This window comes from Calliopsis andreniformis, chromosome 10, assembly GCF_051401765.1.
Source record: "Calliopsis andreniformis isolate RMS-2024a chromosome 10, iyCalAndr_principal, whole genome shotgun sequence".
NCBI lineage: Eukaryota > Metazoa > Arthropoda > Insecta > Hymenoptera > Andrenidae > Calliopsis > Calliopsis andreniformis.
This window is the reverse complement of record NC_135071.1, coordinates 10,752,934-10,776,596: the sequence shown is the minus strand read 5'-3', so window position 1 is coordinate 10,776,596 and position 23,663 is coordinate 10,752,934.

Here is a 23,663-nt window from a genome sequence, read left to right as displayed (position 1 = left end):
TTACATACAAAGAATACTGATAACCGGAAGAAATTGACAATCAAATCGCTGTTCTACATTCCTCTGCACAAATACGTATAGGAATCAATAGTAGAGTCACTGAATTACATTCGAATTTTGAACTTACATGCCAATTACACTTTTTTCTGCTTCTCACTTTAAACAAAAGATACGCAACACTTTTTATTTTCTTTCACATGTACTATTAATAGAACTACCAATCCATTAAAAAAGGAGAAGTATGAAATTTATTTTTTAAGATTACAATTATTTGAAACTGAGACTGAATAAAATTTAAGAAATACAAATAGTCATTGTTTCCTTAAATTATATAATTTTTGAAAAATTTATTTTTATTTGCGTTTTGCAGAAATGAGCCGATATTAATTTTTAAGTACTTCTAGTGTTAAATCGAGATCATAATAGCGCTTAGTCACAGTGATAACCATAATTGAACGCTACAGTAGCGACAGAGGATCGCATTTTCATTTAGAATTCACAATGGTAGCGAGATTAACGGGACACATATACATAGATACCTATATTATTGACGGGCATTAATGAATTGGTCAGCCGTAAAGCATGATGAAGGAGTCATGTGGAAAGGAGAAACGGACACTCAAAGACGGACGTGACGCATTCGACTCGATAGAGAAACGAATTTTCTCTTTTCCACTCGTCGTGTTACTGATATCACAACTCTATCGCGACAATTCGTCACCTACTCTTTTTACCTTTTGGACTAATCCATTCAGACACACCATTCGTTCCTGTAACCAAAAGGCAGGTTCGATCTCGACCGAGTTACGTCAACTAAGTTCACGATAATTCCTTGTGATGTGGAAGCTGATGTAACCGTCATCGATAAGTGATTGATAGTTGTAATTATTTTTAAATGTGACTCCATGGATATCGGGAATTATGAGATACGTTTAGTGTCATTCTCTGGAATAGTTATAATGAATATTTAAGACATCGTGGACATGACGATTTAATGTTTCTATTCGATATTAATATTAATATCTGTCCATAAATATCACTTCGTTATATCTTTTTCAAGCTCAATAGATAAAATTGAGATATTTTTACATGATTCTTATACCATTTTGTATTCCTCAGACATTCAAACATATTAATAACAATAGTTTATTTACGGGCTAGGCCTAGAAGGATATGAATTTATTTTCAATATTAGATTTTTCTATTTATAAAGAATAGTAATTTTATGCTTCTTATAGGAAAGCAGCATTAAAAATGTGTTCTATTTACTTATACAAAAAGACATCAATAATGAAAATTGATTTGTTTGTTCAAAAATAATTATCAATTTATAATTGTTTTTCTACTCTTAATTTTTTTAGGGAATTATTTAATCGACCTATCAAACCAAAAAGACAATACTATACTCAGATTAATTTGATTATACAATATGTTTTATGTAAACGTGAAATATTAATTTTAATCCAACTGAACTGGAAGTGCAAGTGTTAGGTTTACGATTGATTCGTCATCAGCTAAACCGTCGACTGTAATTAAAATCCTTTGTCCCTTAACAATCGTATCAACGGGACAATCAGACTTGATGAAAAACTTTTGTTTCTTTATTTTCAGCAAATGCAGTGTCAATTTAGTTAAACACGAAAAGTCTGTAAAAAACCACGCACATGATTTCTGATTACAAACAATGTTCCTTTATTCCTGTCTTTTTTAATCTCAAATGAAGAAAATTTTATAACAGAATTTAATACCGAAGCCAAAGGTACATCGTCAAAAACGCTTATTATATACATTTACGAAGTACCAAATATCTGTCGTTTATTGCAAATTTATCCTGCTCTCTAGCCGCCAAATTATACATTATAAATCGTTGCTAAAAGCTATGACGCTGCTGAATTTCCTCGTTCATTGTTTCATAAATAATTAAGTTCATCTTTAGAATATTTCTTAAAAATTCAACCGCGTGAAAATTCTCTATTCGTATTTCACGACACAATTGAGAGGAAGCGTACGCATACGAATTCTGCCACTTCAAACAGATTTTCAGATTCACCACCCAGCCAGAGTATTTTTGAAAAAAACCGCTAAATAATGTCAGCGGGTGCGCTCTTTTTTCCATGCTGTCTCTGATTGGAATCCTTTATTTGCAAGCAAACGATGTCTGCCTACCAATCACCAATAATCGATTGCACGCAGTAACATCCAAAAGGTTTATTAATATCGGCATACACGATGTACTGACTGAATAATCGGACATTATAGACACGGCAATGTAGTTACGATCAGACGGTTATTGTTTCACGTCGCGATTGAAGGTCATAATGAACGCATCGGACGGGCACGATCAGAGTATCCCGCTAAAGCTGCAACATCTAATTACACGTCGGTTGCAACACCTCCCGACTGTTTATTTAAAACCTTTGACACCTCGCTTTATCGACCCATGTGCAATTGTTTTATGTCGGCGAAATGAATGTTCAAGACCTCAACGATTTTGCTAACACCAGGCAGGTGTACATAGTTGCGCTATGTTAATCTTTGAGGTGTTAGACATTTCTTTTCACCCTTAACTGTTGACACGGAGTTTTGTAGACATCATGTGAGATATTTTTATTATATTATTTTTAACTAAATGTGGAAAACTTTGTGATGAATGTTGGAAGTATATGCCATACCTCGTGTCTATATTTCAATTAATATTATATTAATTTTAAAAATATGTAATGTGAATATATTTCATTCGAATCTTTTGCATGTTAAAATTAGGTGTCTGTAGGTGAGAGTTAAATTCGAATTTCGTAACAGAAAGCAGGTCTGGATTAAGGAGGAGAGAGAGGCTACAGGGGGCTACAGCCCCGAGTCTTATCTTTAAAAGGGCCTCATTTTTTCATATATTAGAATAAATTTCTGCAAATAGTTCAGAAAGAAATTATTTCCGATTTAGTAATGGTTTCCTTCAAAAATCACATTTACTACGGAGTTTTAGAATTTACTTTGGCCCAAGGAAAATAGTATGGTATCAACCCTCTTGTCGTCACCCAGTCCCAGGCCTTACCAAATTATAATTCGACCCTGATAGAAAAACAGCCTTAATATATTGTATTTTACTATATACACTTCTTCTTTTATGAATTTTAAAAAAACTAAAAAATCTTTATAGAAGAAAATATAGCTTGTCATTACTAGTACTAGGTAAAAAATATGGGCCTGATGGTAACTCGGTTCATCTATTATAATTAAGGATGTACTGTTCATGAAAGTCTTAAGTATAACTTGATAATTTCTTTAAATGCATTTGTGTTTGTATAGCTGTCATTGTAAGGTAAAACAATGCACGTTACATATTCCTACTTTTAAGACATTGATGTACAAAATTTGAATACTAATACTATGTCACATAACATTCTTCTAATCTAATCTCCTTCTGTTAAAAATACAAATTCCATCTCATTGCTTACAATGAAGTCATAAACTCAAATTTTGTAATTAATAAAAACTAGTTTAAAAAATAAAATCTGTAACACCTGTTTAAAAAATTTGAATTGATGCTTCCATTGTAATCAATGAGATGGAAATTGTATTTTTAACATAAGCAGATTAGACAAGAAAAATTTTTATCTTAAAGAAAATGAGAGTATTAGAAAATTCTTCTATAAATACTATCCTACTGATAATTATTATCAGTCATATAATTATATAGTCACTATTAAGACGTTATTATCGTAAAGCAGAAACAACTAGGTACAATGTTTTCTATTTCACCCACATACGTTCACGATCTTGGACCGTCTGATACTTTAATCACACGAAACAATTTCACAGCGTACATGCATCAATTAAAACAACACAGAAGAAACGATAACACTAACAGTTTATTTTATAGTTGATCATGCTGATACGGTATTTGTTTGCTGTGCTTGCAACATCAGTCTCTGAAGAAAAATTTCCGGTATTATTGGAAGACTGTCTCTCGCGGAGACAGTTCGAGCGTTATTTAAACCCCTTAGATATTTTCGCCTGGAGTTATTTAAAGAGAAACGCGTACCATTTAGTGAAATCAAATAAAACAGAGGGAAATCGAGAACTAACACGCGCAGGTACACATGCACGTCAGCTGCAGTTTTTTTTATCATTCTCTTAGCGAATCCTTATGCACAAATTTTATGCAACGTGTGTTTAACTACGAAGCAGTGACATCAAATAAACTTCACAATAGTATAGTGACTATAGTATATACAGTATATTAGGCTGTCCTATAAGACCTCTTCGTAATTCACACGCTCAGCTTAGCAAGAAAACGAAAAGGATTTATGGAGCAACCTAATACCTGTACGTATTCACTTCAAATTAGTAACTTTGTGAAATTTACGCACTTTTTACACTAATTTAACAAATAAGTATAAATATATTCTTTATACTAATAATGTAAATAAACTACGATGTTTTACAGTAATTGTAAGATAATTACGAGGTTATACTTTGATCATAATTAAAAATTAAATTTGTATATGTTAAAGCAACAAATACGTGCAAAGAGCACCTCATAAAGAATTGTTACCTAAAAAATGTCAAGCTGAGGCAATACTTATAAAGTATTGATTGTTTCTTCTGTGGTACATACATCATTCTTCTTCACTCATTATCTCTAATCAACGTTTCCAAATTCGCCAGCCATAAGGAATTCATAAACCTTTATAATACACTGGTCTAAACACTAGCTTGATGAAATTATAAACACTTACCTTAGCTACTTGCTTCCTACTCTTAACAACAATAGCCTCTGTGTTTGAAGACTTTCATCTGCTGTACCCATTGGTTTCATAGCCATCAGGCGATGATTAATTTCCTACCATTCACATATCATCTTCGCCGTTCCCACTGTGCTGTTAGCAGGTTAAACATATTCCTGGACACGGTATTTGAGAGAGAAGCATCGCAGAGCACCGACAGAATTGCAGGTTGCATTTGCTAACATGCTCCCATAACAAGCACCTTCAAGGTTACCACTCGAGTCGCAATGCGGTATCTAGAGTCCAGTTAGAAAATACTTTTCACATCGTTCCCCCACTCTTTTCGCCTGTCTTTCAATTGGCTGAGTAGATAGTCAAATGAACCGACGTAAATCACCGAGTAGTTAATTGAGCCGAGGGAAAACCTGTTTTACGTCTGGGAACGTTCCGATTGAGAGCGTTTTACGTGCGGGCGGCATTTATTCCTGCGTCGATGTCAAAAGGGAGAAGCATTCCTGGTTAATTAAGCAGAATTAAAATTGATCAATCGGAAGTACAAGACAGTCTGAGATTATATGCTCTTAGCGTCAATGTCAAGTTTACTCATTCATTTTGAGGATTACAGTTGTTGGCGTTGATAACTGTTTGAATTAACTACTATAGTCTTATCGAAGATTTTGTGAGGAACAGTTTCTGATGAATCTGTAACATAATGTTGAAGAACAAGGATTCTTTTTTATACTAGCCTACTACGTCTCGGATCTCTTCTGACCCAATTGTGAGTCTCGTTTCTTTTAATAACTTTCTTATTTTTGAGAAAAATGTGAAATAATTGCTATTAATATCTACAACTGTGATTCCTCGATTTTATACTAAAAATTCATTAGTTATCACTGTTTCACAGAAGTTTTTCAAGGGGAATGTAGCAGGATTAAATTTCCTTATATTTGTTGGAAAAGCACTAATAAACCAGTCAATTCTATGCAAACTACTTAAAGCACCCGTGACACATACAGTAGATTTGCACATATCCAAGACAGACATACTGAATATATTCAATGCTCACCAACTAATTTCTAGTGAAAGCTATAGCGAAGTTATAACGAAATTTAGCAATTTCTCAAACTATTGGCCAGGAACTATTGATAAAATCAACACAGTAGTCCGCTTCAATCTCATCAAATAAGAGAGTAACAAGTGCACATAAGTAGCAGATGCTTTTAAACAATTTTGAGCTATAATAAGACCCAGCAACAAGCTTATACACAAGAAACTACTATAATATTGTACAATGTTCCTGAAGTATAATTTCAATGAATAAAAATCTGAATTCATTTTTTTTATAAAATAAAAAAGAAACTTTCATCGAAAAGGATTGAAATGCACAGAACAAAAAAACTGTCATCACTGGGACCCGCGTAAATTGTAATTCATTATCCAACGTGTAACTCTACTGTCCACATGTCAACGACATGGCAGTGGAAGTGTTAAAAGCTATCAAAACTTCTCTCCAAACAACAGAGAAGAATCTTCGTGCAGGGGACAAAAATTGTTCATTTTTCGGGGAAAATTGCACAGTAGTTGATCGACGCTCGTGGTTCGCTAGCCACCCCCGCGTGTCCACGTCACACCCCTGCGAGGTTCATTTTGCGAGGCGAGACGACGAGGCGCAAAAGCCGCGCGCCGTGGGAAACGCCTGCGTTTGACAATATTTCAGCGTCCCTGCATACCAACGAATATTCCAGGTGCATTCAAGGCCGCAAATGACGAGGGTGGCCCCGTCTATTCAACGAAAGGAACAAATCATTCAACGAGGGTGGCTTGATGTTAATTGAAATCGTAAAACAGTCGAAAGGGTATCGCTTGAAGAGGAATTTTTGAAAGGTTTTTTAAAAGCTCTGAAGAGACTTGGCTTAAACCTTGTTAAAGCTTAAAACTTTAACGACGGAGCATTTTGTGTTATGAAAGCACTGTGCAAATGGAAATAATTATAATAAAGAAAAACTTACGTTTCTCATAACAAAAAACTCATAACAAGCTTAGAATGAGATCGTAACAAAAATGGTCTTCGCTAATTTGTGTCTCTCTGTAGGAGAGCAAAAGAAATATTTAAAAATTTTCAGTTCTTGTCAGATGTACAGGGTGTTCGACAACAAGTGTTAGAAATTTGAGGAAGTGATTCTCCACGCCAAAATAAGACAAAAATGAAGAATAAAGAAATAGCATTTGAGACTTCATTTCCAGGTTATTAATTGTTGAAAAAACGCTTAAAATGCGCATTAAATGTGCCTAACTGGACATACTCTATTGTCTTATTTGCCTGACGCTGCGTCTAGTCTAACCAGCACACGCTGGCAGTAGAATAAGTTCCCAAGCTAGATACATTTCATACTCATTTTGCATGTCTTTAACAATGAATAACTCTCAAAATCGAATCTAAATTTTGTTTCTGTCGACTAGAACATATTCTCACAAAGAATCATAATATTCAACGAGGATTGTTTTCTTAAATCCTTTGAAGAATATTGTAATAAAATCAATTTTGTATTCTAATATCGGAGAAGATGCCTTCTGTTTAAATACACAAAAAAAAATGATTTAGATAAAATTAATATCACTTCGATCCAGAAAAAAAGTGATCAACAAATTGTAATCTACTGTATTTTGAACATTAGAAGCAAGTCTCCGTAAACTCTGTATCGTCGCAGCAATTATTATACGTACATTATTATTCGGCGGTGCACGTACGCTTGCTTAGACTTATTCTTTCATTTCAGGTGAGCCTTGCCTTTGAGAATTCAAACTTAAGTTGCTCAAGCGAAAATTGATCCTAGAATCGGATTTCCTACATTCTCTAAGCTCCCAACTAATTCCAACTAAGTTACCTCCTAACTAAGGCACGAGCTTGCATCGAAACAATACTGTACAACTCAGGCATCACTCGTTCAAACGACACATCCCTATTCTAGTTGCTAGACCTCCCCCAAGTCTACCAGTGATGTTCACTGTACTTACGTCTCTAACTGTACCGTGCAAAGACAATAAATTGACTGTTTTTAGTGATGACATCAGTTAGTAACAGGTCACTGATTCGCATTTGCACCTCTATCAACAAAAACACACAAAAATACGTAAATTGGAACCGGTTCAAAAAAAGATGGACCATATGTGTAGTATCTCTCCGAAATATAGTGACTTAGGTGAGACCTACTAAAGGGTCGTGCTGTGCAATACAGTACAGTGCAAGCTGCCAAATGTGCTCTCTGCTCCTTACAATTTGCTCAAAGCTGTATCTTATTTGGCCAATTTACTTTCTCAGCTCCCACAAGGCACCAGAGTCCTCGTTCGGATAATGTTACTCTAGGATCCCAAAGAACTAGTACCATACCTACGCTGTTCCCATGTATCTAACCAGCCACCAAGACACTCACTGTCAGAGGCTACAATTACTTGAACCCTTGCTGTTTTTACAAAGTTATTATATTTCTGAGGGGCACTATTCCATAATTAATTCCTTTCGCTAAACTTTTTCCAGTTCTCTAGAACACATTTGTCCTCCCATATCAATTACTTGCACTGACAATGAGAACACTGTCGAGTGTTCAGAATTCACACAGTGTGACAAGAGAATATTCGACCGAGTGATGCCTCACACACTGCTCCCATCATCCACGAGGGTTTGGCCCGTGTCCCTTCTTTCTCTCGTGAAATGTTCCTGAGCAATTCCACGGAGCGTCAAGCGAACCGGGAAAACGTTTATCGCTTCGCGTGACTATCACCTGGCGAAACGTCGCTTGCAAAGACGATTCACGAAAATTTCCGGCAGTGGAAGAGGACTGTGTCGCGAGGAAACTGGGATCCTCCGATGAAGACAGACGCGGCTGGCATGTGCTTGAAAGTCCTCGAAATGGCGCTTCCGACCGGTGAATCAGGAACGTAATGGGAAATTTGTTTCGTTCGTTGTCGCCCCAATAACGGATTTCGCGTGGTGCGTCTGTTGGTGGCACTGATCGAATCTATTGTATGCAAAAGGTGATTGTATCGAACAGTGTCGGATAGCAATGTTTCTGGCTCAGATTAAATAGTCTGAAAAAGAATCAACCGAAATTGTAGTTGAGTGCAGTGGCCCCAGACCTTGGTCCAAGGTGCTTGGACAGGATCCAGGCTTTGATCTATAGGTAATCTGTGTTATTCAGAGTTTCTTTAATTTGTTGCATTAGGTGTTTAAAAACAGAACATTTTCACTTACACAAAAATTGAAAATGATCATAAGGCTTGTGTTTTCTGAGTTAAATGGTAGGTACATCTGTATTTATGGAATATAGAAAAAATAATTAAGAAGTATTCTTTGGAATAGAATCATATATAGAGCCGTGTATGATACAAGCATTTGAAGATGACATATGAAAGAGTGAAGGATTCGAAATACATTTACGTAAGACACGTCTTTGCACTAAATGAAGACGTTATTTCATATTTAGAAAAATCTAGATTTCTGAAGTATGTCATTGTTGGAAGAAATGATATGTGTATAGATATTAAGGCTCATAATTAATGATGAATGAAATACAGTTTTGTCATTCTTCCTGTCAGCCACAGTGTTATCGACAGACTTTAGAAATAGATTTCAGCGCTGCATGTGCTGGAAAGTGAAACCTAAATGAAAATAAAGGTACCTTTTGTTTTACGATAAAATAAAAGTACGAAGTACTACATAAGCATATTATCTTACAATTAATGATTGAACAAGTAAAATTTTAAAAAAGAAAAACTAAAAATCAGAATTGCAAATATTTCACTAGAATAATTAAAGTTTATCCGTAACTCGATCTTACAATGGTAATATTATATATTTTGGCACCCATTAGCTCGGACAGTACCGATTGCTAAAATCTCATCGCGTAGAGGTTGCTACGAGTGGAGATCCACAGGGAGATTGAAGTAATCCAAGTTTCATTCATGCCTTTAGCTGAAACCTTAACAACTAGTTTAGACGATACGGTTTTGTGATGGACTCAGTGATTTTGTTGAATTGATAATAAGACAGCGTTCACATAATACCGTTTTTGCCTAAAACTCAATTTCCACGCGTATGTCCACTTCCTTTGTTTATTTCCTCAATTTATTATATGAACGCTTTTTTCGGCTATTATCGATTCGGCAAAATTACCAAATCAGTCGAAAATCCGTATCATCTGAACTAGCTATAAAGAAGAGAACTGCCAAGTGATCATCACGAAAACTTTGGACTCTACCGCATACTGTAATCGTGAAATTGACAATCGATGGTACGAATCCTGCCACATTGAAGATCGGTACGTAGGAGAGGTGAACGGAACATCACGGTAGAGCACTACCAGTTTCTCTCTGCATCGAACTGGGAGCTACCGAGGCTAACTAGCGCGGGACGAATTACCAAGAGAGGTCGTTTTACTAACCGAGGGAATTCCACCTTCGAGTGTGTCTTGTCATAAAGCATCCATTGTCCAAAATCGCGTCTGCTAGTACAGATCCTCTAGGGGAGAACTGTTCCACCAACTGCCGATTCTATGGCTAATCACTTGCTTCTACCACAGACGAGTACACTGGACAGACTGGACATTCAATGGACTTCCGTGTCTCGCGTTCTGAAATACCGACGGCTCGAGAAACCACTGGTTTTCGAGCGTACTCTGCGATTTTTTAGCGGTGGATGTAGGAAACGTATTTTTTTCACGCTGATAGTGCAGGCAAACGAGAAAATATTCCTATCATACCACCCAATATATAAGGTGTCCCATTAAACTATGCTGCTTATTTATCCCTATAATTTCAATAATAAGCGAAAATGCTATTTACAAAAAATATGTTGCTGCAGAAAATTATACCAGAGTGATGATATTTATTCTAAATAAGATGCTTATTTTTCTATGGATAAATTCAGTGGAATAAGGAATTTTATGTAAAAGTACTAAAAAGCATTCACTGATTCCGAAATAGTTGTATCTATGTTATATTAATCAAGATATGCTTTGGATTACTTGGTACACCCAAGAAATACGAAATTCCAGCAAAGAATACGAATGGCTTAGTAAAAGTGATAAAGAAAAATGATTGAAAACTTTAAAGGGAGATAGTACACGAACCACGGAGGCTCATGGGGAGATAGACAAAATTGAGGGCTCATCGATCTTCATTCGCAAAAATCTTGAAGTCTGAAATCTAAACTGGTAAGCCAAAGATATCTGATCAAGGGTCAAGCTGTTAGTGGACAGAGTGGTTGAGAGTAACCCAAGGTAGTCCATGATAATCCAGGAAGTTCTTTCAGAGGATCGCCAGGACGATTCACACCCGCTGGAAACTCCGAAGCGACTGACCAGAAGATTCTTATCCCTCGGACAGTAGATTGTTTTACATTCATATAGAGAGCCAGCGGTCTCAGGGTCACTTTTGACCCAGCATTTGTCGTCCGAGGGTTAATAACAATCGCAAGCAGTGACTGATGCAATTTATTAACATTTATAATTGTTAGTTAAAGGAATATTAAGAAGTTTTCAAGAGTTGCGAGATTAATCGAACGATAAATAATATACGAAAAGTTAATAATTTCTACATTTGTTGTTTGTGTGTGATTGTTATTAACAACACGTGTGCCAGAAATTGTTGCTCGGATGAGTATTTTATGAAAAATATCAATTTCTCGCCAAATATTGTTCGTTAGATCAGTCTCGAAATTCTAATCAACCGAAGAACTTCTCTGATTGGTTTCTCATCTTCCTCGAGACAGTATAAATACCCCTGCAGGAGAACGAGTGCCTCACTTGTTGCCGGTCCTCCGGCGGGTGAGGACCTTCCTGGGGACCTGGGGGGACTCCTGGGCCGTGGACCTGCCTGGACCTCGGACCACCCTGGACCCCTGGACACTCCTGACCAGTGGTCAGCTGACCGATGACCAGTGGTCATCTTGGACAACCGGTAAGTTTTTGCACAAATTTTGAATTTATTTTTCTGTTAACCCTATTTTGCACATATGTTGGCTCCTTTCTTCTGCTTCTCTTATTTTCGTGTACTATGCCCTTCTCTTCTACTTCCCCCTACTTTCATCAATATCAATTAAATATTTTCGTCAATATTTAACTATTATTTTAAAACCACACATGGTTTAAGTAACCATCGAATCAATATATTAAAAAACGAATTCGATTAATATTTCGAATTCTTACACTTGTTTTCTATTCATGACTTTACTTTACTAGTTTTAAGATTAGACTTTAAAATTTTTATAAAAGAAGATAGAAGAGACTCCTTCAATCATTTATATATTACACTTGATTCCTTGCTCTGATCTTTGCGATCATTAATATGCTTCTGTTATTCGTTCCTTCTTTCATTGCTGCAAGTCGCTCTATTCTCTTGTGAATTTCATCGCTGGTTACAATTATCATTCCTGCTTCATTCACATGAAGAACATTCATCGAACGAAGACATCGTATCCCCCGAGGGATTTCAGACATCATATCCCCCGAGGGATTTCAAACATCATATCCCCCGAGGGATTTCAGACATAGTATCCCCCGAGGGATTTTAATTCGATTTTTAATTTTTAATACTTCAAGATACAGATGAACATCGAATATAAGTACTAAAAGAAGAATTCAATCAAATGCCAACGTTGTTCAATTCTGTTTCGTGTTTAAATATGTTTTCTCTTGATTCGGAGTATGGATTGCTCTGTTAATCCTTTCTCATTTCTGTGGTTACTAGAAGGGTCTCCAGCACAGCAACCTCCCCGTGGTGAGACCCGGGTCGGTTCTGTCCGGGCCAATGGCTGTGCCAACGTTGGGGTATTCTTGGGGAGGCTCCCCCAATTATTGATACATGCTTCTCTCTTTATTTTCAACCTGAAGATTGAAGATTGAAGAATGAAGACATCGCATCCACCGAGGGAATCACCGCTTCTAGTATATAAGTCGCAATCACTTAGAATATTTTTAAGACCCTACTTGTAAGTTTCGATTGTAAAGTCATTGTAATACTGCCAAGTTGTCACTTCTTACCTATCTTTGCTCGGTTACTTCCTCCTCACCTTCTGTGAGGAGGTCATCTGCTTCTCTTAGTAGAAGCAAATGTCCAACTGTGGAATCGGCGGTCGATGGAGCTTGTTCTTCTTCCCTTGGGGGTTTGTACTAGCGAGAGACGATGTGGACACCGAATGGTGTGTGGTATGACACACTTGCAGGTGGAAACCCCACAGTTCAATCAGGCAACTGATTGTGCTATGAGGTGCCAGTCGCCTTCTCCTAGTACCCGTCTTCAAGGTGGAAGGACTCGCACCACCGATTGTCTATTTCATGGTTGCCTTTCGCGATAGACTTTAACTATTCCCAATCTTTTCTCAATGATTACTTGGCACCTCTCTACTTTAAGGTCCAAACTAAAGATATGGATGGAACTTGATTTCCATCCATGTCTTTGGTTTACTAGTTCAAACTATAGACTATAAGATTTTAACTTAAGATCGTATCCTTAAGACTACGGAAGACATCTCATCCGTCGAGGGATTCAGCACCTTTGCTTCGTAAAGTTCTGTCTTTACTCTTTATTGTTCGGAGGAAGGAAGACGTCGCATCCACCGAGGGATTCACCACTTTTAGTATATAAGTCTGAATCGCTGAAAATATTTTTAAGATCCTACTTTTAAGATTCTATTGTAAAATCTTTGTAACACTGCCGAGTAGTCACATCTTAGTCATCTTTGCTCGATTATTTGCTCCTCACCTTCTGTGAGGAGCTGATCTCTGCTTCTCTTAGTAGAAGCAACTAGCAGCTGTGGAATTGGCAGTCGATGGAGCTTGTTCTTCTTCCCTTGGGGGTTTGTACTAGCGAGAGACGATGTGGACACCGAATGGTGTGTGGTATGACACACTTGCAGGTGGAAACCCCACAGTTCAATCAGGCAACTGATTGGGCTGTGAGGTGCCAGTCGCCTTCTCCTAGTACCCGTCTTCAAGGTGGAAGGACTCGCACCACCGATTGTCCATTTCATGGTTGCCTTACGCGGTAGATTCTAAACATTCCCAATCTCTACTCAATGATTACTTGGCACATCTCTACTATAAGAACCAAGCTGAAGGTGTGGATGGAACTTGACTTCCATTTATGCCTTTGGTTTGTTAGTTTAAGATTTTTGTAAAGGGAGATCGATGGAACTTTGTTTCCATCTATTTCCCTGTGGGTCTCCAGCACAGCAACCTCCTCGTGGTGAGACCTGGGGCGGCTCTGGCCGTGCTAATGGCTGTGCATCTTGTATTAGATATAAGGGTAGTTAGGTAGGGGTGGCTCCTCTCGTGTTTCTGCGATCATTGATATGCTTCTATTATTCGTCTCTTCTGTCTTTGGTTCGTGTCTCTCTATTCTCTTGTTAATTTCATCGCTGGTTATAATTATCATTCCTATTTCATTCACATGAAGATCATTCATCGAACGAAGACATCGTACCCCCGAGGGATTTCATTTGTATTTGTAATTTTTAACATTTCAGGGTTTAGGTGAACATCGAAGAAGAATTCAATCAACGTTGTTCCATTCTGTTTTCTGTCTAAATGTGTTCTGTCTTGATTCGGGGTACGGATTGTTCTGCCAATCCTTTCTCATTCCTGTGATTTCTAGATGGGTCTTCAGCACAGCAACCTCCTCGCGGTGAGACCCGAGCCGGTTCTGTCCGGGCCAATGGCTGTGCCATCGTTGGGGTATTTTCGGGGAGGCTCCCCCAATCATTCATATTAACTTGAAGATTGAAGAACGAAGACATCGCGTCCGCCGAGGGATTCAGCGCATCTAGTATATAAGTCGCAATGGCTTAGAATATTTTTAAGACTCAGTTTTAAGATTGTATTGTAAAATCTTTGTAACACTGCCGAGTAGTCACATCTTAGTCATCTTTGCTCGATCATTTGCTCCTCACCTTCTGTGAGGAGGTGATCTCTGCTTCTCTTAGTAGAAGCAACTAGCAGCTGTGGAATTGGCAGTCGATGGAGCTTGTTCTTCTTCCCTTGGGGGTTTGTACTAGCGAGAGACGATGTGGACACCGAATGGTGTGTGGTATGACACACTTGCAGGTGGAAACCCCACAGTTCAATCAGGCAACTGATTGGGCTGTGAGGTGCCAGTCGCCTTCTTCTAGTACCCGTCTTCAAGGTGGAAGTACTCGCACCACCGATTGTCCATTTCATGGTTGCCTTACGCGGTAGACTCTAAACATTCCCAATCCCTTCTCAATGAGTACTTGGCACCTCTTTACTTTAAGATCCAAGGCAAAGGCGTGGATGGAACTTGCTTCCATCCATGTCTTTGCCTTTCTAGCTTAAAATCACTGTGCAATTGTCGAGTTGTCATTTCTTAACTTCTTTTCTTGAAATTTGTTCCTCATCTTTGGTGAGGAAGTCACCTCTGCTTCTCTTGGTAGAAGCATGTGACCAACCGTGGAATCGTCGGTCGGTGGAGTGTGTTCTCCTCTTGGGGGTCTGTACTAGGAGTGACGCGACGGACACAGTAGGGTGTGTGGAAAGACACACTCGACTGTGGAAACTACACGTTTCCGCCTTTTGCACATTCTCTTTACCAGCCTGTCGGAATCAGGTCTACTTCGGTAGCTCCTGTGTGGCAGCAGGGAGCAATGGACAATTGACTGAATCATGTAGTGCCGTGCGCCTCTCCGACCTACCGGCCTTCAAGGTGGTAGAGCTCACACCATCGCTCGTCTATTTCACGGTTGCATTAGCGGTAGAGTCTAACTTAACCAAACCCTTCCTTATGATAACTCGACAATTTCCTACTCTAAGGTCGAAGCTAAAGGCATGCATGGAACTTGGCTTCCATTCATGTCTTTGGCTTGTTAGTTTAAGATTTTTGTAAAGGGAGATCGATGGAACTTTGTTTCCATCTATCTCCCTGTGGGTCTCCAGCACAGCAACCTCCTCGTGGTGAGACCTGGGGCGGCTCTGTCCGTGCTAATGGCTGTGCATTTTGTACTCGATATAAGGGTAGTTAGGTAGGGGTGGTTCCTCTCATTTTCTACGTTCATTGATATGCTTCTGTTATTCGTCCATTCTCTCTTTGCTGCATGTCTCTCTATTCTCTTGTAAATTTTATCACTGGTTAGAATTATCATTCCTATTTCATTTACACAGAGATCACTCATCGAACGAAGAAATCGTATACCCCGTGAGTCTTCATTTGCATTTCTAATTTTCAACATTTCAGGGTTCAGATGAACATCGAAGAAGTATTCAATCAAATGCTAATGTCGTTCCATTCTATTTTCTGTCTAAATATGTTCTGTCTTAATTCGGAGTACGGAGTGTTCTATCAATCCTTTCTTATATCTGTGATTACCATATGGGTCTCTAGCACAGCAACCTCCTCGTGGTGAGACCCGGGCCGGTTCTGTCCGGGCCAATGGCTGTGCCATCGTTGGGGTATTTTCGGGGAGGCTCCCCCAATCATTCATATTAACTTGAAGATTGAAGAACGAAGACATCGCGTCCGCCGAGGGATTCACCGCATCTAGTATATAAGTCGCAATGGCTTAGAATATTTTTAAGACTCAGTTTTAAGATTGTATTGTAAAATGTTTGTAACACTGCCGAGTAGTCACTTCTTAGCTATCTTTGCTCGGTTACTTCCTCCTCACCTTCTGTGAGGAGGTCATCTGCTTCTCTTAGTAGAAGCAAATGTCCAACTGTGGAATCGGCGGTCGATGGAGCTTGTTCTTCTTCCCTTGGGGGTTTGTACTAGCGAGAGACGATGTGGACACTCGATGGTGTGTGGTATGACACACTTGAAGGTGGAAACCCCACAGTTCAGTCAGGCAACTGTCTGGCCTGTGAGGTGCCAGTCGCCTTCTCCTAGTACCCGTCTTCAAGGTGGAAGGACTCGCACCACCGCTTGTCTATTTCATGGTTGCCTTACGCGGTAGACTCTAAATATTCCCAATCTCCACTCTATGATTACTTGGCACTTCTCTACTTTAAGATCCAAGGCAAAGGCTTGGATAGAACTTAGTTTCTATCCATGTCTTTGCCTCTCTAGCGTAAAATCACTGTACAATTGTCGAGTTGTCATTTCTTAACTTCTTTTCTTGAAATTTGTTCCTCATCTTTGGTGAGGAAGTCACCTCTGCTTCTCTTGGTAGAAGCATGTGACCAACCGTGGAATCGTCGGTCGGTGGAGTGTGTTCTCCCCTTGGAGGTCTGTACTAGGAGTGACGCGACGGACACAGTAGGGTGTGTGGAAAGACACACTCGACTGTGGAAACTACACGTTTCCGCCTTTTGTGCATTCTCTTTACCAGCCTGTCGGAATCAGGTCTACTTCGGTAGCTCCTGTGTGGCAGCAGGGAGCAATGGACAACTGACTGAATCATGTAGTGCCGTGCGCCTCTCCGACCTACCGGTCTTCAAGGTGGTAGAGCTCACACCATCGCTCGTCTATTTCACGGTTGCATTAGCGATAGAGTCTAACTTAACCACACCCTTCCTAATGATAACTCGACAATTCCTTACTTTAAGGTCCAAGCTAAAGGCATGCATGGAACCTAGCTTCCATTCATGTCTTTGACTTGTTAGTTTAAGATTTTTGTAAAGGGAGATCGATGGAACTTTGACTCCATCTATCTCCCTGTGGGTCTCCAGCACAGCAACCTCCTCGTGGTGAGACCTGGGGCGGCTCTGTCCGTGCTAATGGCTGTGTATTTTGTATTAGATCTAAAGATAGGCTTAGTATTGTAACTTGTTTTTTTTGTTGGTGGTCTATCATTTCTTGTTAGTTTTTGGGGAAGCTCCCTCAATTATTGGTGTATTTCTCTTGATACTCTTAGGTTACTTCGATGGTTTTCTCTTTACTCTTTATCTGGAGATCGCTGATCGCATCCGGATCTGAATTGCATCCGCCGAGGGATATCAGTGCTTCCTTTTTAGAAGATTTGTTTACATAATAATTCCTGTTTTGTTTATATAATAATAAATAATTCCTTCTCAATGTTTCGCTAAATCGATTAAAGTATTATTATATATATACTTACTTTAAAGATGAGTTATTTTAGAATAATGAAGACATGTCACAAAATAAACTTCAGATATCTTAGGTATAACTACTACATTTTTCTTTGTTAATAAATATCATTAATTTAAATGAATAAAATTGACTATTAGAAAAGGTCCTTCATTTTCTTTAATTAAAACCGACCAAAAAAACAATTTGGTTTCCACATCTAGTTTCTAAGAGATTGAAGAGTCATCGTTTATCTATTTTGCACAATTTAATGACGATGTATTAAAAATAACACCTTTCATTCGTCACAAAAATTTTATTTTTCCACATTTCTCGCATTTCTTTTACAATTTCTGCTACATTTCATACAAGTTACAAAAGATTCTTTACCTTTCACTTCTGCCAATTCGTGCACGTTCCAATAAATTAAATATCTCTTCATACAAATATTAACGAATGAATATAATGGAAGAAGTAACTAACAATAAGATGTTCGATGAGAATGACAGTAGCGAGGTTGATAAATGATGATTATAATAATTTATTACATAACTAGATAATAGCAACTACGACAACGGTATCAGTAATCGCTTGGACGAAAGTGTTCGCACTTCTCTTTCACTAGCTCCGCCTCTTTGGCTTATGAACATTTATGATTGACAGTGAATGACATAAATAAATAAGTAGTAACATGAAAGGTGTTCGTCGAATTTTCGATATGAATTTTTGTCTTCACGAGAATCTGTATTCCATTTCCCTGCATACAACCGACTTTCTTGCATTCACCGGAAAATATGCCTAACATTTTTCTCAAATGAAAATCACGACTATGTCCCGATTAGCTTAAACTCGCAAAGAACCTACCCTAACTTAAGCAGACGAGTAGAAGAACTGTTCCTATGGTAAAGGAATTTCATGAATTCACATACTGGGATAACAAATACAAAGAAATACTTTTTCCTGCGCTAACAATCGCAAACACGTTAAAAATAATCGCACTCTCAATTGCTTTCGAAGTAATTTCTTATCTATGGGCAATGGTTTACATTTGTAAATCGTTTCTTGACTAGATGTCTAAAAGATAGTCTAAACATCATGTTAAACTTATCCCGAAAATTAAATTTTCCATACCATAAAAGTAGCGACACATTGATATTTCTAATTCTCAAACACATCTTCAAAGAAATGTTTTACATTAACAGTTTCATATCAATCTTCACAATCGCCAATGTTCACAGTGGTAGTCGCTCATAATGAATTTTCGCCAGTGAACAGCTCATCATTATTTGATAATTTATTGTTCTATTGTTGACATTTGTATCCTTCTAATAAATAAAATTTGCTAACATTTGTATTTTTTTTTCTACATGAGCTGTTTTTTGTTTGAAGTTAAAAATCACTGCACGCCATAGAAGAATCATAGTAACAAGACCATTGCACACCTTGCAAGATGTTGCATTACAGTGTTGGTTCAAACATTATAATGAACGAAAGAATTACACGATAATCGAAAAAGACTAAATAACGAGAAATGATCTTGAAATTCGAATTTCAATTCTTCCTGTTAATCCTTGAACAAATACACTGTAATAATGAAGTTCTCAAATTTGAGTCGGTCATATCCATTTCGTAAACAGCAATCGAGGGGAAATCAACTCACATTTTACAATTTTATTACTGAATTCGTAACACTGTGTGATTCTCGAGAAGTACGAGGAGGTAGAGTTAGACGGTGTATTAAAAATTACCCTTTGACAGCATTAGCCAACTAAAACTTATGGTACCCCGATATAGTTAGTTTGCATTGCTCTTTTAAGTTTTCTATTTTTCAACTATAAATACTACGTATAAATAATATAATACTTCAATTACAATAACTCATTCCAAAAATTACGAAGAACGCTATTAACATTACAATTTGTTAATTGACATCAGTTAAAAGTGCTGGTATCAAATAAATTTGCGGATAAAATGATATTGCTCTGTAACGCTCACACAAATTTAAATTAAATGATGTGACATCGAACAAATATTACGTAGTAGAATGAAAGATTTCCATGGAAGGTAACTGCTACTAAACAAATCTTCGCGTCTGTGGCATTGTATTGGCATTTAATTTTACTTCTAGATAGAATTTTTCGCGATTTAAATATTTATAGTAGAACAAATAAATAAGAGACTGGAAACAAAACATACAGTTCACTTCCTTATTGGTCTTTCCATTCACGTGCCAAAGAAAGACTAAAGGAATTCGTATACGTTACTGAAACCTAGGTTTCTTCAATAAGGATACGATTTTTCGTTACCTATAAATAACATAACGAATAACTTACAACTTGCTAAGAACTTTTCGTCAGCTCTATTTAATTACGCTCTTAGATTAACTTTACTATATCATATATGTAACTTCTATACTTCTCTTGCGGCGACAATTGGGTATATTTCACTTAAATAAATGGGCGGTAACTCAACGATGAACGACTAACGTTATAGTTCACAGTGAGTCCTTTCAAATTGACCATATTAATTCCCTTGAAAAAAATCTTTGCTAGCATTGTGCTGACTTAGGTCTGGGTATAGTTCGCGAGGAAATGTTTGATGTAAAACAACAAAGAAACAGGAAAATACAAGAACAGTTCTAGCATTAAGAAATGAAAAATACCAGATTCTGCAATCTTCATCAAATCTTCGCAAAAGTAGCACCAGTCGATTCATTGAGCTTTCAGAATAAAACAGAAAGTAGAATTAAAATTGAGGTAGTTTAATTTAAGAAAAAAATGACTCATTGTGTCACTCTATTCTCAGAAAATTTGAGTTCTTAAAAAGATATTAAACATTATTAAATTGAACGACTTTTAACGAAGTTAGCTTTAAGTTCTCCAAATAAATTTCTTATGATGTCACTCTTGTGAAAATTCGATGAGCAATGCAGAATTTAATATTTTTACTTGCTATTCCTGTTCTTTGCAGTTTGTGTTCCAGCATCGAAATTTCTAACAAAGGTGGTGAAATAATACATCAGTCTGTTCTGAGTTTCAACTGTGTGATCAACCAACAAGGACTTACTGTAAATCTTTTAAACAATTTCTTAGATCATATTTTTGTTGCAGGCAGCCTTATTAACTGTTAGTCATGAATGAACTCCAACTAAATATACATTTTTAAGTTTCTAAAATCAGAAATGGTATTTTATCCAGTAGCTTTCATATACACTGTGTCTTGAACGTGTGATTATGTTTACCAGTTTATGTTTCATGCTAATTTTTCTAGATCGAGACACTGCCTGCAGTTCAACTATATTTTTTAAATAAAATTTTTTCTTTTTACTAATGAAAAAATTAATTACTATTCAAATATAAATAATAAATACTATTCAATAATTCTGCAAGTCTTTGCTCAATGAACAATCTAACCGAATCTTTTCACTTCAAAATATCTATTTTTTCAAACTAATTAGGAAATAAATATTACATAACGACAAGCAATCTCAACCTCTTTTATCATCAAATTATCCAACTTCTAAAGTCATGAATATGAAGTGTTTCTCAACGAAAAAATTGTTACCACAATTATATAAATAATTAAGATGTAATTACATGCTTTGGTGTCATAAATTACATGCTTTGGTGTCATAAATTACAACTGTGAAAATAAAATGGAATTGACTTCTCACTGTTCAGTTTCAAAAATCATATTCAATCACTATACTCAGTAATAAAATTATAAACAACTATGAACTACAAAGAAACTATCAAGTCAGGTCTTCATTCTCGTTTTTTGAAATTATGATAGTAATAAATAGACAGTAAATTAAATATTTCAATCACTCGAGGTAGGATAACTATACAATTAAAACTAAATTAAACGAATAATTACAATTAATGAAATAAAATCTAATACGAATGAAAATTCTAATTATAATTTATACCAGGTGGGAATCAAGAACTTTACACAAGATTCTGTCGTAATAGTTTTGCAACATACTTGCAGAATTATAGAAGGGATTACATGGCTGAAATATAATCACTGACGATCGTATTGATCCTCTAGATTTCACATATCGATGGTAATATCTGAAAAATAACAGGTAAAACCAAAGTAATGTTCAAAATTAGCTGCAATGGTAAAGTAACCGAAAGTTGCGACAAGTTATAACTATGCCCAAGTTTCTCTAAATCGTGGCAGAGATATTACGATAATAATTTAAATCAACTTCTGAATTTTCCCCGCTACTTAAAACGAAAAATGCTTTTCCGGCAATGTTGTTTGAGGATCCAGTTAGATGGACATTCTCCATGTTGCGTACTGCACACTGCGTTTTCATAACTGTTAAAAAAATAGAAAGTATAAACTCCAACGTCATTGTACACTGCGTTGGGACGATATGTGCGTTCTGCATGTAGTTGCACTTAAAATCGGGACACGCAGCGAAACAAAAAAAATGGGAACCATTGGGAGTTTCATTTTTGAGATAGATATGTACTGTTTCAGGCATTGACAATCTTTATTCATTAGACAAATGTATCACTGAAGTTGAAAGCGTCCAGCGCCCTAACATTCGATTGAAACGATACACCAATGACGATGTCAAAATTCTATTGTACAATGTTGCAGCAAAAATCTTAAAAATTCGAAGAAATGTGTCGATCGAAGAAAAGAGGGATTTGACTAACCTATTGACTGTATGTGCCATTTATCATGGACAACTTTATTTGTGAAAAAGAAATTTGATTTCATATTGTTTTGAATTTTATTGAACTCTATAAATCAAAATAATACAGAATCAAATTTCTTTCCAAACTGGCTTACATATGTGGCAGTAAATATGAAAATGGTCTAACAAGGGACATCACTTTAGTGTCATCTTTCGATTTTGATGAAACTTGGTATATAAATAGAGTATCAAAAAATATTATAGAAGTAGTTTTTTTAGCTGCTGATATTCGTCTTATTGCTTATGAAAAACCAAATGTTTTTATTGGTGAAAATGTATTTTACACCCCAACTTTAGGGGTGAGGTTCACCCTCTACACATGAATATCAGCATTTAAGAAAAATACGTATCTGATATTTTTCGATGCACTCGTATACGAAGTTTTATTAAAATCGAAAGATGACACTAAAGTATTGTCCCCTGTAAATCAAAAATGTAAAACAGCTGAATTTATCACTGATTTGGTGTTGCATGAATTTACATTACAAAGTATAATGAAACTGAGCAGGAAACGTATGTTTAGTCATTGGTCTCGAAAGCGTAACATGCAGAAAGTAACATGGAGACACCCGTATCTGAGCTTTTAATGTTATAGTTGCCCTTTGCCACTACTAATTGACTAGCATCATTAATCACTCTCGGTACAAACTTGTGTTCGCCCTTTCATCTTCAACTGTTTCATACGATTTCTTTCTTTTGTTCCTCTTATTTCTCTTTTACGTGCATTGCGCTATTTTTGACTCGTGAAATTCGAACGAAGGATTGTCCGTTGTAAATCAAAGGAGACACATTTACCGGAAAGTCTGTATTCTTGCAATATACTGCAAGTTTTTTGTCGTGCGTCAAGCACAACGTAGTGTATGACAGACAACTAAGATTGCATTATTCTATAAATGCGTCACGAAAATGCACTTATTTTGAATAACGAAATCAGCTGCTAACAGTTAAACATGGAAACAAGAAAAAAATAGTGCACATTCGTTTAGAGACTAAATCATACAAAAATACATCAAGTAAATTATTATCAGTTTTTTGTCTATAAGCAGACAAGTAATTGAATATTAGTTTCCCGGACATAAATAATGAATTGACACAGACCAAAAAACAAAAAGAAAATAACGATATCGTCGTATAGTACACATTCAAGGAAATCAAAGCTATGAAATCGTAAAATCGTCGACGGCACGTTTGTC